The sequence below is a fragment of the Mesocricetus auratus genome, unplaced genomic scaffold (assembly GCF_017639785.1).
Source record: "Mesocricetus auratus isolate SY011 unplaced genomic scaffold, BCM_Maur_2.0 Super-Scaffold_100030, whole genome shotgun sequence".
NCBI lineage: Eukaryota > Metazoa > Chordata > Mammalia > Rodentia > Cricetidae > Mesocricetus > Mesocricetus auratus.
In genome coordinates this window covers 4,078,463-4,093,641 of record NW_024429211.1, presented here as the reverse complement: position 1 = coordinate 4,093,641, position 15,179 = coordinate 4,078,463, and the positions used below count along the sequence as shown (strand labels likewise).

Genomic DNA, 15,179 nt, shown 5'->3' with positions numbered 1-15,179 from the left:
CAGTAATTGGATTCAAGATGCTATTAATAATGAAGATATTGTACAAAAAATTCGGAAATTTGACATGTGAATGAGAAGGTAAGCAAGTATTCAATGAAAGGAAGTAATTTGCTATAAGAATATGACAAGTGCACTGAAACCTTGAATTCCCCTGATGGTTTCTGTGTTATATCTGTGTTCATAAGTACTAGATTATGACAAGGTTGTCTAATGAGGTTCGTTTTCACTAAAAATTGTAATGTGCATATATTCATTTTAACAATTTCATTGCTCCTAAAATCTTCCTTTCATGGTTTCTCAGTGAAACATTAAAAAAAATTCCTTTCATTTTTATTGGGAAAAATCTCAAGGAACCTGAACATAGGGTTTGTGTTTCATCAGTGTGACAATTGAGAAACAGATTGTATATGCTTCCTTCTCTAGAGTAAGTGTGCAACTGCTTAGGTATGTGTAATAATGGAAGTGTTCTACAGAGGCATCTGTCTTAGTGAAGATATTTGTACAAGTTGACATTGTTTATGATTGGAAAAGAAAAGGAGTGAGTATACAATAAGCTTTCTTTAAATTTAAATGTTATAAAGAATTGAAGATCATTATTCCCAACTTTTCTGACAAACAATTCTCTTATGAAATTCACTTTCTATTCAATAAAGGACAATATTCTTCATATGTTTCCATGATAGTAAAATGTTGATCCTTATCTGTCACTTGGGGAAGTGGATTTACATGGTATCTGGATGATGAGATGATTGCTGCCATCAATGTATGTTCAGTTTAAACTACAGAATTGCACACATTCTAGCAACACAGAAAATTATATCCCATTGCAGGTAATTGGGGACAAGAAGAGCAAACTATGGTCTCTGAAATTCATGGTAATCCTTCAATCTCTCCTTTTTCCCCAATTATGGTAAGTCACAGGGCAGAGCCAACGAGATGCTCAGTTTTGATTTCAATGCATCAACACCCTTTAATTATTTATTTCAATCTAGTATTATTCAATGTCTTAAAATCTTGCTGGACAGTTTGTTGCTGTTATTATTACAGTTAGTGTAACCTGAAGTGATATATCATAGTATAAGACGTGTGCCACACAAAACGTTTTGTTTTTATAAAATATGGGAGACTAAGTCAGTCTTCACATTTATGTCTTATGCTTCAAAATGTAAGAGTGATAGACACTTTGGGAAACATCACTGTGGTCAAGAGGACCTCCAATCTGGAGCTCAGATTGGAATAGTTACGAGTCGATCACCATCCTTAGAGACTTGTTGTCATCATGGATACAGTTAAGCCCTTTTTAAACTCATGTGTGTTTATAATTAAATGGCAACTCTGAAATAGCTAGTGGCTTTGACTTTTTAATAAATGCCCACATGGATTCCCAGGGTGGTTTCTGTGTGATAAGTTTGTACATTAGCACTATTTTATGGCAAGAATATCAGTTGAGGATCTTTTTACAGACTCTAGATATCCACTATGTGTAAGGAATTGGCAATAGGGTGGGAGGCTGGAGATGATGAGGGGTGCGGGAGGAGGGGAGGGAGAGGGAACTGGGATTGACATGTAAAACAAGCTATTTAAAATTAAAATTAAAAAATTTACAGACACATATTCATTCTACACATGTAATTGCACCTAAAGATTTCCTTTTATTGTTTTTCAGTGAAACGTATAAAAATTATTCTTTCATCTTTATTTGGATGGATCTTATTACAGGGTTTGTGATTCATCAGTGTGACAATTGAGAAATGGAGTGTGTCTGATTCCTTCGGTAAGTTCTGTGTGCAACTACCTTAGTTTCTGTAATCATGGGAGTGTTCTCCCGATGCATGGATGTGAGTGAAGTTCTTTGTGCAAGTCGGCTTTCTTTCTGTTTGGAAAGGAAAAGTTGTGAGTATACAATATGCTCTTCTTTAAATTCTCACATAATAAAAAATTTAAAGATCATTCTTTCCACCTTTTCTGAAAAACAGTTCTCTTTTATGTACATCTCATATTCAAAAAGAACAATATTCTCCATATGTTACAATGATAGTAAAATATGGGTTCTTATTCTGTCACAATGGGGAAATGGAACCACCTGGTGTCTGGATGTTGAGATGATTGCTGGCATAAAGATATGTTCTATTTAAACTAAAGAATAACAATATTCTAGAAACATGGAATATTATAACCCATTGCAGGTAATGGAGGACAGGAAACACAAACTGTTGTCACTGAAATTCTCCATAATTTTGGCAGGGAATCCTACATATCTTCTTTTTTCTCCCCAAATTTGGAAAGTCACAGGGCAGGGCCCTTGAGATGCTCAGTTATGATTTCTCTGCTTCCACATGTTTTAGTTCTTTATTCCAATCTTGCATTAGTCAATGGTCGAAAACATGATGGGCAGTTTTTGTTATTAGTATTACTGTAAGTATAACATAAAGTGATGTTTCAAATTATAAGACTCATTTGCCACACAAAAAATATTGCTCCCTTAAAATTTGGGAGAGAAAGCCAGTCTGCATAGTTATCTCTTAGGTTTCAAAATTGAAGATTGCTGGCCATTTTCAGGAAAGATCACTGTTGTCAAGAGGACCTCCCATCTGGAGCTCAGATTGGCATAGTCACGGGTCGATCACCGTCCTCAGAGACTTGCTGTCATCATTGATCCAGACAAGACCTCTCTTAACTCATGATTGTTTCCTATGAAATGGGAAAGCTGGAATAGCTAGTCACTTTGACTTGAAATGAATAGTCATATCCGTGCAGGTGGCTTTATCCTCAGATTCAGAACACAGGTACTGAATCACATTCAAAATTATCAGATGGCCTTTCACATCTTTAAACATACATGACATGAAAACAAGATCAGTGTCTAATTTTTCAGTGATATTCCGAAGAAATAGGAAATTAACATACATTATATGTGGCTTAATATTTAATATTGAAGTCGGCTAAAGAAAAACTAGATAAAATGCTAAAAAATAAAAAGAGAATGAAAAATAGACCAAGAATGGAAAGGACTTCCTATAATTAATTTTCAGAGGCAATCAATCTTTTTGATTTCACGATAATATATTCATTGGAAGATGGTAGCTATATTCATCTTCTTCCTCCTCCTGATCTCCCTCATGTTCTAGTACTCATGTATGTTAAGTAATGACTGATTTTGGCCTGTGTCTTACAATCAATTATGGACTTTTCAGTTTGTCTGCAAATGTCAGATCTATGTGGAATACTAAAATGCATATCCTACTGCAATCACTATCACAGTTGAGGATCTGATAAGTAATATCAGAAACATTTTCAGTGCTAGCCTTGTGATTTGTATGTTGTTTTCTGCATGAGGCCTATCTTGTGTCAATGCTTACCTCTCCAGCATGAATGATAGGAGTCCATTGTAAATATAAACTGTAACCAAATAGAAATAAAAAATATGCATATATGCATAGTACCCAAGAGAAGAGGATGGAGACAAGATCCTCTGAATGGATGGGGAACAGGGCGAGGGGGGGGTAGTGGGACCTGGGAAGAGTAGAGGGGGTAAAGAGGAAGGGAGTTGGTCATGGGGGAACAGGAAGTTGAGGGGGTGGGGGTAAAATAGGGGAAGAGGGAATCATAGGATCGAAGACAGATCAGGCACCAGAGTGACCTCGAGTGATCTAAAGGTATAACATCAATTGGAAGCTAAGCAATAGTGGAAGGACCACCTCGAATGCCCATTCCTGATAATGAACTTGATGTCTATAACTATCCGGGAGCCTTCATCCTGGGACTGATGGAAGCAGAGGCAAACACACAACTAAGCACTGAACTGAACCCAAGGAACCCAGTGACAGAGAGAGAGGAGTGATGAGCAAATTGGCAAGGAATGGGCTGGCAAAACCAGCAGAGACGGCTGATCTGAACAGGGGAGTGCTCTTGGACCCCAGACCGACAGTGGGGAGGCCAGAATGGGACTGATCTGGACCCCCCAAATGTGAGTGTCAGTGAGAAGGCCTGGGCAACCTATGGGGCTCTGAGCTGTGGATCAGTGTCTATCCCTGGTATACAATCTGTCTTCATGTGCCTATGGCACAAAGAGAGATGCTCTCTCAGCCTGGACTCTTAGGGGAGTGCCTTGACCCTACCAAGAGTGAAATGATAGACTCTAGACATCCCCTATGTGGAGGGATTTGGCAATAGGGTGGGAGGGAGGGTGGAAGGGGAGTGCGGGAGGAGGGGAGGGAGAGGGAACTGGGATTGACATGTGAAACAAGCTATTTAAAATTAAAATAAAAAATGATTAAAAAAAAAACCACAAATCTTTAAAATCCCAGATTAAAAATCAGAAATGTAACTATTAAAAATAAATTTAAAAGCTTAAACATGTTACCATGTTAGTAAAATGTTGGTACTTATTCTGTCACAATGTGGAAGTGGCCTGTCATGGTGTCTAGATGGTGAGATGGGTGCTTCCATTGAGATATGTTCAATTTAAACTAGAAAATAGCAAAGAAGAGTTAACTCCAATACTCCTCAAAGTATTCCACACAATAGAAGCAGGAGGCTCACTGCCAAACTCTTTTTACGAGGCTAGAATTACCTTGATACCCAAGCCACACAAAGACACAAATAAGAAAGAAAACTATAGAACAATTTCCCTCATGAACATCTATGCAAAAATACTCAATAAAATACTAGCAAACCAGATTCACGAACACATCAGAAAAATCATCCAACATGATCAAGTAGGCTTCATCCCAGTAATGCAGGGATGGTTCAAGATTAGAAAATCTATCAATGTAATCCACTATATAAACAAACTGCGATAGAAAAAGAACATGATCATCTCACTAGATGCTGAAAAAGCCTTTGACAAAATACAGTACCCCTTCATGATAAAGGTCCTAGAGAGATCAGGGATAACAGGAACATACCTGAATATAATAAAAGCAATATAAAGTAAACCAACAGCTAACATCAAACTAAATGGAGAGAAACTCAAAGCAATTCCTCTAAAATCAGGAACAAGTCAAGGCTGTCCACTCTCTCTCCATATCTCTTCAATATTGTACTTAAAGTCCTAGCTACAGCAATAAGACAACAAAAGTAGATAAAGGGGATACAAATAGGAAAAGAAGAAGTCAAGCTTTCACTATTTGCAGATGATATGATAGTTTAAATAAGTGACCCAAAAAACTTGTAGACCTGATAAACACCTTCAGCAAAGTGGCAGGACACAAGGTAAATTCAAAAAAAATCAGTGGCCCTACTATATACAGACTATGAAGTGACTGAGAAAGAAATCAGAGAAACATCACCCTTTACAATAGCCATAAGCCTTTTGCAGCAGATCAGTACCCATCCCAAGTATACACACGGACTTTGGACTCCCATAGAACAATGTGAGGTGCACTCTCACCCTGAACTCTTGGGGAAGGGTCTAGGCCCTGCCCTATATGAAATGACAGACTATGGACACCCCCATGGAGGGCCTCACCCTCCCTGGGGTAATGAGGGGATAACGGGGGGGTTGGGGGGAGGGCACGGGAGGAGGGGAGGGAATGGGAGAGGGACCTGGAACTGAATTGTGAAGCAACCTCGTTTCTTATCTAAAGTTAAACTGGAAAATAAAAAAAACTGACTAAAACAAAAAAAACAAAAAAAAAGAGAAAAAAAAAAACAATAGCCATAAACAGCATCAAATAACTGGGGATAATGTTAACCAAGGAAGTGAAAAATCTGCATATCAAGAACTTTGATTCTTTAAAGAAAGAAATCAAAGACGATACCAGAAAATGGAAAGATCTTCCATGCTCTTGGATTGGTAGGATCAACATAATAAAAATGTCAATCTTGCCAAAAGCAGTCTACAGATTCAATGCAATCGCTATGAAAATTCTGCCACAATTCTTCGCAGACCTGGAAAGAACATTAATCAACTTTATATGGAAAAACAAAAGGCCCAGGATAGCAAAAACAACCCTATACAATAAAGGAACTTCAAGAGGTATTACCATACCTGATTTCAAGCTCTATTATAGAGCTGTAGTCCTGAAAACAGTTTGGTATTGGCACAAAAATAGGAAGGTAGACCAATGGAACCGAATTGAAAACCCTGATTTTAACTCACACAATTATGAACACTTGATTTTTGAAAAAGTAGCTAAAACTATACAATGGAAAAAAGAAACCATCTTCAACAAATGGTGCTTGCATAACTGGGTACTAGTATGCAGAAGACTGCAGATAGATCCATGTTTATCGCCTTGTACAAAACTTAAGTCCAAATGGATCAAAGATCTCAACATAAATCCAGCCACACTGAAACTTTTAGAAGAGAAAGTGGGAGATACTCTTCAATGGATTAGTACAGGAGACCACTTCCTGAACATAACACCAGTGGCATAGACACTGAGATCGACAATTAACAAATGGGACCTCATGAAACTAAAATGCTTCTGTAAGGCAAAGGACACAGTCAACAAGACAGAAAGGCAGTCCTCAGAATGGGAAAAGATATTCACTGACCCCACATCTGACAGAGGGCTAATCTCCAAAATGTACAAAGAACTTAAGAAGCAAGTCTCCAAAACACCAAAGGATCCAATAACAATGTGGGGTACAGAACTAAACAGAATTCCCAATAGAGGAGGCTAAAATGGCCATGAGACACTTAAGAAAGTGCTCAACATCCTTAGCCATCAGTGAAATGCAAATCAAAACAACTCTGAGATACCATCTTACTCCTGTCAGAATGGCTAAAATCAAAAACACCGAAGAAAAATTAAGCTGGAGAGGATGTGGACATAGGGGAGCACTCCTCCACTGCTGGTGGGAGTGGCAACTCGTACAGCCACTTTGGAAAGCACTATGGAGATTCCTCAGGAAAATGGGTTACCTGAGTGAGGTAACCCAGTCACAAAAGGACAAACATGGTATGTAATCACTCATATATGGATTTTAAATATTGTTCAGGAGAGTGCCAGTCTGCATTTCTAGTGACAGGGAGTCTGGGAAACAGGAAAGAAACTAAAAGATATACATGGTACCCAAGAGAAGAGAAATGAGGCAAGATCCTCTGAACAGATGGCGAACATGACAAGGGCTGGGGGGGAGGGGGACCTGGGAAATAGAGAGGGGCAGAAGTGGAAGAGAGAGTAGGATGTGGACGAACAGGAAGGTCGACTGTGTGGGTAGGATAGGGGGAAGAGAGAATCATAGGTTAGAAGACAAATCAGGCACCATTGTGACCTCTAGTGATCTAAACGGATGACACCAATTGGCAAGCTAAGCAATAGTGTAGAGACCACCTCGAATGCCCATTCCTGATAGTGAACTTGATGTCTATAACCATCCTGGAGCCTTCATCCAGTGACTGATGGAAGCAGAGGCAAACACCCACAGTTAAATACTGAACAGAACCCAAGGAACCCAGTGACAGAGAGAGAGAGAGGAGCGAAAAGCAAATTGGCAAAGAATGGGCTGGCAAAACCAGCAGAGACAGCTGCTCTTAACATGGGAGAGCTCTTGGACCCCAGACCGACAGCTGGGAGGCCAGCATGCGACCGATCCAGACCCCCTGAATGTGAGAGTCAGTGAGGAGGCCTGGGCTACCTATGTGGTCCTGAGCAGTGGATCACTGTTTATCCCTCTAATACTAACAGACATCATGTGTCCATAACACAAAGAGGGTTGCTCTCTCTGCCTGGACTCTTAGTGAAGTGCCTGGACCCTACCGTGAATGAAATGATAGACTGTAGATACCCCTATGCCGAAGGAATTGGCAATAGGGTGGGAGGATGGGAAGGATGGTGGGGGGATGCGGGAGGAGGGGAGGGAGAGGGAACTGGGATTGACATGTAAAACAAGCTATTTAAAATAAAAAAGCGGGAAAAATAATACCTTTCCATTGTCAATCCCTTAAAAAATATTCTGGCATCATGGGAAGTTATATCCCACTGAGGTAATTGGAGGAAGGAAGATCAAACTGTGGTCTCTGGAATGCTCAGTAATAGTGGCAGGGAATACTACAATATCCTCTTTTGTCCCAATTATGGAAAGTCACAGGGAATTGCCCTGATATGTTCACTTATGTTTGCACTGCATCCACATCTTTTAGTTCGTTATTTCTATCGGGCATTAGTAAATGGTTAGTAAATGGTTAAAAAACAAATTATAAGGAAATTTTACCACAATAAAATAGTTTTAAAATGAAACTTTGGACACAAAGCCAGTCTGCACAGTTATCACTTATGATTCAAAATCGAAGAGAAAAAGCCACTCTGGGGAATCATCTCTTTTGTCAAGAGGACCTCCCATCTGGAGGTCAGATACACATAGTTATGGGTCATTCACCGTCCTCAGAGACTTGTGTACATCAATGTTCCAGATAAGCCCTCTTTTAACTCATGTGTGTTTCCAAAGCAATGGGAAAGCTGGAATAGCTTGTGACTTTGACTTTGACATGAATGTTCATGACTAAGCAACTGGCTTATTCCTAAAGTTCTGAATAGTGTTACTGAACCACATACAAAATTAACACATAGGCTTCATCGTCTGAAAACAGACATAAACTGAAATATGATGTAAGTCTAATTTGCCTGCATTATTCTTAAGAAAGAGCAAATTCACAAGGATATTATGGGACAAATTTGAAATATTTAAAATCGGTATTATAAAAATAGATAAAATCATAAAAAAATAAAAAACACATCAATAATGGAAGACATGCTCTAATGAATAGTAATCAGTGTTTACCTCTCCAATCTGAAAGAGGCCATGGCAATTACAACCTGCAAAAAATTAGAAATAAAAAATACAGTGACTGCAGTTTTGTCCACTCTACAGTGTCTAGCTTAATTGGATAGAGCAAGTTGGCCTCAACCACAGAAATAATAGAGGATTTTCACCAATAATACATTTGGTCTGATTTCCTCCATATATGGTTTAAGATGATAATGAGAATGTGTTAAGAGACAGGAGGTCAGAAGCTCTTTCTGATGTTTCTGTCAATATTATACCAAAGGTAAGGCAGTAGTTCCTTTGGTATGTATCTTCCCTGGGTTTATTGCTTGGGGTGGTGCTAAAGCCTCACACAGAAATGGCATTCTAGATGCCATTTGTAACACAGATATTTTAAAATATTTGGTTATTGGACATGTAAATGAAGGAAAGAATTTATTCTATGAAAGAAGGCACTTTCAATAAGAACATGAAAATTGTACTGCAACCTTGAATTTCAGTGATGGTTTCTGTGTGAGACTTGTGTAGCACAGCAGTAGATTATGACAAGGTTCTTTATTAAGATTCCTTTTCATTATAAATTTTTATGTGCACATATTCATTCTTCATATGTCATTGCTCCTAAAGACTTCCTTTCATGATCACTCTGTGAAACATAAACACATTATTATTTCATCTATATTTGGATGAATTTCAGTGAATTTGAGTGTAGGAATTATGTTTCATCAATGGGATAACTGAGATATAGAATGTGTCTGCTTCAATGTCTAAGTTAATTGTGAAACTTCTGAGGTCTCTGTAATCATGGGAGTGTTCTCTGGATGCATGTATCTGAGGGAAGTTCTTTCTACATTTCAGCATTGTATCTGATTGGAATGGAAAATGTGTGAGTATGCAAAATTCTCTTCATTAAATTAACTGAGATCGACAATTAACAAATGTGACCTTCTGAAACTAAAAAGCTTCTGTAAGGCAAAGGACACAGTCAAAAAGACAAAAAGGCAGGCCACAGAATGGGAAAAGATATTCACTAACCCTACATCTGACAGAGGGCTAATCTCCAAAATTTACAAAGAACTCAAGAAACAAGTCTCCAAAACACCAAAGGATCCAATTAAAAGGTGGGGTACAGAGCTAAATAGAGAATTCTCAGTAGAGAAGGCTAAAATGGCCAAGAGACACTTATGAAAGTGCTCAACATCCTTAGCCATCAGGGAAATGCAAATCAAAACAACTCTGAGATACCATCTTACTCCTGTCAGAATGGCTAAAATCAAAAACACCAAAGACAATTTATGCTGGAGAGGATGTGGAGAGAGAGGAACACTCCTCCACTGCTGGTGGGAGTGCCGACTCATACAGCCTCTTTGGAAATCAGTATGGAGATTCCTCAGGAAAATGGGAATTAATCTACCGCTAGACCCAGCGATTCCACTCTTAGGCATATATCCAAATGAGGCAAGTTCATACAAAAAGGGCATCTGCTCCACTATGTTCATAGCAACATTATTTGTAATAGCCAGAACCTGGAAGCAACCTAGATGCCCCTCAACTGAAGAGTGGATAGAGAAAATATGGTACATTTACACAATGGAGTATTACTCCCCAGAAAAAAAATGGAATCTTGAAATTCGCAGGGAAATGGATAGCACTGGAAGAAACCATCCTGAGTGAGGTAACCCAGTCTCAAAAGGAGAAACATGGTATGTACTCACTCATATATGGATTTTAGACATGGATCAGGATAGTGCCAGTCTGCACTCCCACTAAAAGATAATACATATATTTTACAAATTTTTGGCTATATGACTTGTAAATGGGAAGGTAAGCATTTATTTTATGAAAGAAGGCATTTTCAATAAAAATATGAAAAGTGTACTGCAACCTTGAATTCCAATGATGGTTTCTGTGTGAGACCTGTGTACTATAGCAGTAGATTATGGCAAGGTTCTCTATTAAGATTCATTTTTCATTAAAAATATTATGTTCACATTTTCTTTCTACACATGTCATTGCTCCTAAAGACTTCCTTTCATGGTCACTCAGTGAATCATAAACACATTATTATTTCATCTTTATTTGGAAGAATCTCAATGAATCTGAGTATAAGGTATGTGTTTCATCAGTGTGACAACTAAGAAACATAATCCGTCAGTTTCAATCTCTAAGATAAATGTGCAACATGGAGATCTGTGTAATCATGGGAGTGTTCTCTTGATGCATGTATGTGAGCGAAGTTTTTTGTGCAACTCAGCGTTGTATCTGGTTGGAATGGAAAAGGTATGAGTATGCAACATTCTCTTCATTAAATTAACACAATATAAAAAATTGAAGATCATTCTTCCCAACTTTTCTGACAAACAATTCTTTTGGGAAATGCACGTGATATTCAAAAAAGAACAATATTCTAAATATGTTACCATGAGAGCAAAATGTTGTTGCTTATTCTGTCACAATGTGGAAGTGGATTGATGAGGTGTCTGTATGGTGATATGGCTGCTGTCATTATGACATGTTCAATTTTAACTACATAATAGCAAATATTCTAACAAAATAGAAGATTACATCCCATTGCTATTTATTGGTTCAGTTGGTGCCATCTGAGTTTTCTGATATGCTCGGTAATGGTGGAAGGGAATCCTCCAAATTCTTCTTTTTCCCCAATTTATGAAAAGTCACACGGCAGGGCTCTCTAGATGCTCAGTTACAATTTCAGTGCTTCCACAACATTTAGTTTTATGTTTCAGTCAGGTATTAGTCAATGGCTGAAAAATTTGCTGAACAGTTTGTTGCTGTTGGTATTCCAGTTAGTGTATAATTAAGTGATGAATCAAACTATAAGACATTTTTGCCACACAAAATAAATAATTACCATAAAATTTTGGAGACAAAGCCTGTCTGCACATTTATCCCTTATGCTTTAAAATGGAAGAGTGCTAGCCACTTTTCAGAAACATCAGTGTTTTCAAGAGTACATCACATCTGGAGCTCAGAGTGGCATAGGTCAGGTCGATCAGCATCCTCAGAGACTTGTTTTCATCATTGATCCAGATGAGCCCTCTTCTAACTAATGTGTGTTTCCAATGAAATGTATCAGCTGGAATAGCTTGTGGCTTTGACTTTGAAATGAATTCTCATGACTGTGCAGCTGGCTTATAGCTCAGGTTCTGAATAGACTTACAAAACTCATACAGAATTAACATATAGGATTCATCATATTGAAGCACACATGAGTAGAAAAAATTATCCATGTCTAATTTGTCAGCAGCATTCCTAGGAAAGACAATATTTGCATGGATTTTATGGGAATAAATTTGAAATATTGAAGTCACTATTAACAAAAAATTAAGAAATATCCTAAAAAATTGAAAATAAACATCAAGAATGGAAAAAGAATTCCTCTAAAAATATTAATCGATGCTTACCTCTGCATCCTGAAACATAAAAGGCATTTGCAAATCCAACCTGCAGTAAAAGAGAAATAAAAAATACATTGATTGGAATTTTTTTCAGACTGCAATTTCTGTCTTAATTGGATACTGCAAGTTGTCCTGAAACACAGAGATTATAAGGCATTTATACTAAACCTATATTAGGTCTGACTTCCTCCATAACTGGGTTATGATTATAATGAGAATGTGTTAAGTGAAAGGAGGCCAGAATCTCTTTGTTATATTTCTGTCAATGTTATAATACAAGTAAGGCACTAGTTCTCTTTGTGTGTATCATAGATGCGTTTATTGCATAGGGTGGTGCTGAAGCCTTGCACAGCATTCATGTTCTAGATGCCATTCCTAATGCATATATTTTACAAAATATTCTGCAATTTGATCTAAATGAGAAGGAAAGTATTTAATCAATGAAAGGAAATCATTTTCTAAAAGAACATGAAAAGTTCACTGCATCCTTGAATTCCCATGATGGTTTCTGTGTGAGACATGTGTATATCAACACAAGACTATGGCAATGGTATCTATTGAGGTACCTTTCATTAAAAATTGCTATGCTCACATATTCATTCTACAAATGTCATTGCTCCTAAAGACTTCCTTTCATGGTGTCTCAATGAAAATTTAAAAATTATTATTTCATCTTTATTTCGATAAATTTCAATGAATCAGAATATAGGGTTTGGATTTCATCAGTGTGATATCTGAGAAATGGAGTATGTCTGCTTACTTCTCTAATGTTAGTGTGCAACTATCTAGGTCTGTGTAATAATGGGAGTATTCTCCAGATGCATGGATCTGAGTTAAGTCTTTTGTGCAAGTCGGTTTCTGTCTGTTTGGAATGGAAAAGGTGTTAGTATGTAATATGATCTTCATTAAATACACACTTCATAAAAAATGGAAGATCTTGTTTCTTGAGTTCTTTGTAAATTTTGGAGATTAGCCCTCTGTCAGATGTAGGGTTAGTGAATATCTTTTCCAATTCTGTGGCCTGTCTTTTTGTCTTTTTGACTGTGTCCTTTGCCTTACAGAAGCTTTTTCGTTTCAGAAGGTCCCATTGATTAATTGTCGATCTCAGTGCCTGTGCCACTGGTGTTATGTTTAGGGAGTGGTCTCCTGTACCAACTCGTTGAAGAGTATCTCCCACTTTCTCTTCTAAAAGTTTCAGTGTGGCTGGATTTATGTTGAGATCTATGATCCATTTGGACTTAAGTTTTGTACAAGTCGATAAACATGGATCTATCTGGAGTCTTCTGCATACCAGTACTCAGTTATGCCAGCACCATTTGTTGAAGATGCTTTCTTTTTTCCATTGTATAATTTTAGCTTCTTTGTCAAAAATCAAGTGTTCATAGGTGTGTGGGTTAAAATTAGGGCTTTCAATTCAGTTCCATTGGTCTACCTGCCTATTTTTGTGCCAATACCAAGCTGTTTTCAGGACTACAGCGCTATAATAGAGCTTGAAGTCAAGGGATCCAATTAAAAGGTGGGGTACAGAACTAAATAGAGAATTCTCAAGAGAGGAGGCTAAAATGGCCAAGAGACACTTAAGAAAGTGCTCAATATCCTTAGCCTTCAGGGAAATGCAAATCAAAACAACTCTGAGATACCATCTTACTCCTGTCAGAATGGCTAAAATCACAAACACGGAAGACAATTTATGCTGGAGCAGATGTGGAGAGAGGGGAACACTCCTCCACTGCTGGTGGGAGTGCCGACTCATACAGCCTCTATGGAAATCAGTATGGAAATTCCTCAGGAAAATGGGAATTAATCTACCACTAGACCTAGCAATTCCACTCTTAGGCATATATCCAAATGAGGCAAATTCATACAACAAGGGCATCTGCTCCACTATGTTCATAGCAACATTTTTTGTAATAGCCAGAACCTGGAAGCAACCTAGATGCCCCTCAACTGAAGAGTAGATAGAGAAAATGTGGTACATTTTCACAATGGAGTATTACTCACCAGAAAAAACAATGGAATCTTGAAATTCGCAGGTAAATGGATAGCACTGGAAGAAATCATCGTGAGTGAGGTAACCCAGTCGCAAAAAGACAAACATGGTATGTACTCACTCATATACGGATTTTAGACATATATCAGGATAGTGCCAGTCTGTACTTCCACAGATAGAGAGTCTGGGAAACAGGAAAGAACCTAAAATATAGGCATATATGCATAGTACCCAAGAGAAGAAGATGGAGACAAGATCCTCTGAATGGATGGGGAACACGGCGAGGGGTGGGGGGGTGGGACCTGGGAAGAAGAGAGGGGGTGAAGAGGAAGGGAGTTGGTCATGGGGGAACAGGAAGTTGAGGGGGTGGGGGTAGAATAGGGGGAAGAGGGAATCATAGGTTCGAAGACAGATCAGGCACCAGAGTGACATCGAGTGATCTAAAGGGATGACACCAATTGGTAAGCTAAGTAATAGTGGAGAGACCACCTCGAATGCCCATTCCTGATAATGAACTTTATGTCTATTACCATCCGGGAGCCTTCATCCTGTGACTGATAGAAGCAGAGGCAAACACACAATTAATCACTGAACTGAGCCCAAGGAACCCAGTGACAGAGAGAGATAAGTGATGAGCAAATTGGCAAAGAATGGGCTGGCAAAACCAGCAGAGACAGCTGATCTGAACAGGGGAGAGCTCTTGGACCCCAGAACGACAGTGGGGAGGCCAGCATGGGACTGATCTGGACCCCCCCAAATGTGAGTGTCAGCAAGAAGGCCTGGGCAACCAATGGGGCCCTGAGCTGTGGATCAGTGTCTATCCCTGGAATACAAACAGTCATCGTGTGCCTATAGCACAAAGAGGGATGCTCTCTCAGCCTGAACTCTTAGGGGAGTGCCTGGACCCTACCCAGAGTGAAATGACAGACTCTAGATATCCCCTATGTGTAAGGATTTGGCAATAGTGTGGGAGGGTGGGGGGGGAATCTGGCTCTCAGATTGGCATAGTTACGAGTCAATCACTGTCCTCAGACACTTGTTTTCATCATTGATCC

General features: G+C 38.6%; 5 non-coding genes across 5 annotated transcripts; all 5 read right to left on the bottom strand.

Moving 5' to 3' along the window:
- Nucleotides 1-1,221: 1,221 nt before the first annotated feature.
- LOC121135050 lies at nucleotides 1,222-1,287 on the bottom strand. The gene has a single exon (XR_005872241.1). It is a non-coding gene; the product is annotated as a small nucleolar RNA SNORD109A (small nucleolar RNA).
- A 1,306-nt stretch (nucleotides 1,288-2,593) lies between these two features.
- LOC121135020 lies at nucleotides 2,594-2,659 on the bottom strand. Its single transcript, XR_005872213.1, has one exon. It is a non-coding gene; the product is annotated as a small nucleolar RNA SNORD109A (small nucleolar RNA).
- A 5,635-nt stretch (nucleotides 2,660-8,294) lies between these two features.
- Nucleotides 8,295-8,360, bottom strand: LOC121135052. Its single transcript, XR_005872243.1, has one exon. It is a non-coding gene; the product is annotated as a small nucleolar RNA SNORD109A (small nucleolar RNA).
- A 3,339-nt stretch (nucleotides 8,361-11,699) lies between these two features.
- LOC121135007 lies at nucleotides 11,700-11,764 on the bottom strand. The gene has a single exon (XR_005872200.1). It is a non-coding gene; the product is annotated as a small nucleolar RNA SNORD109A (small nucleolar RNA).
- Nucleotides 11,765-15,113: 3,349 nt separating this feature from the next.
- On the bottom strand, nucleotides 15,114-15,179 carry LOC121135000. Its single transcript, XR_005872193.1, has one exon. It is a non-coding gene; the product is annotated as a small nucleolar RNA SNORD109A (small nucleolar RNA).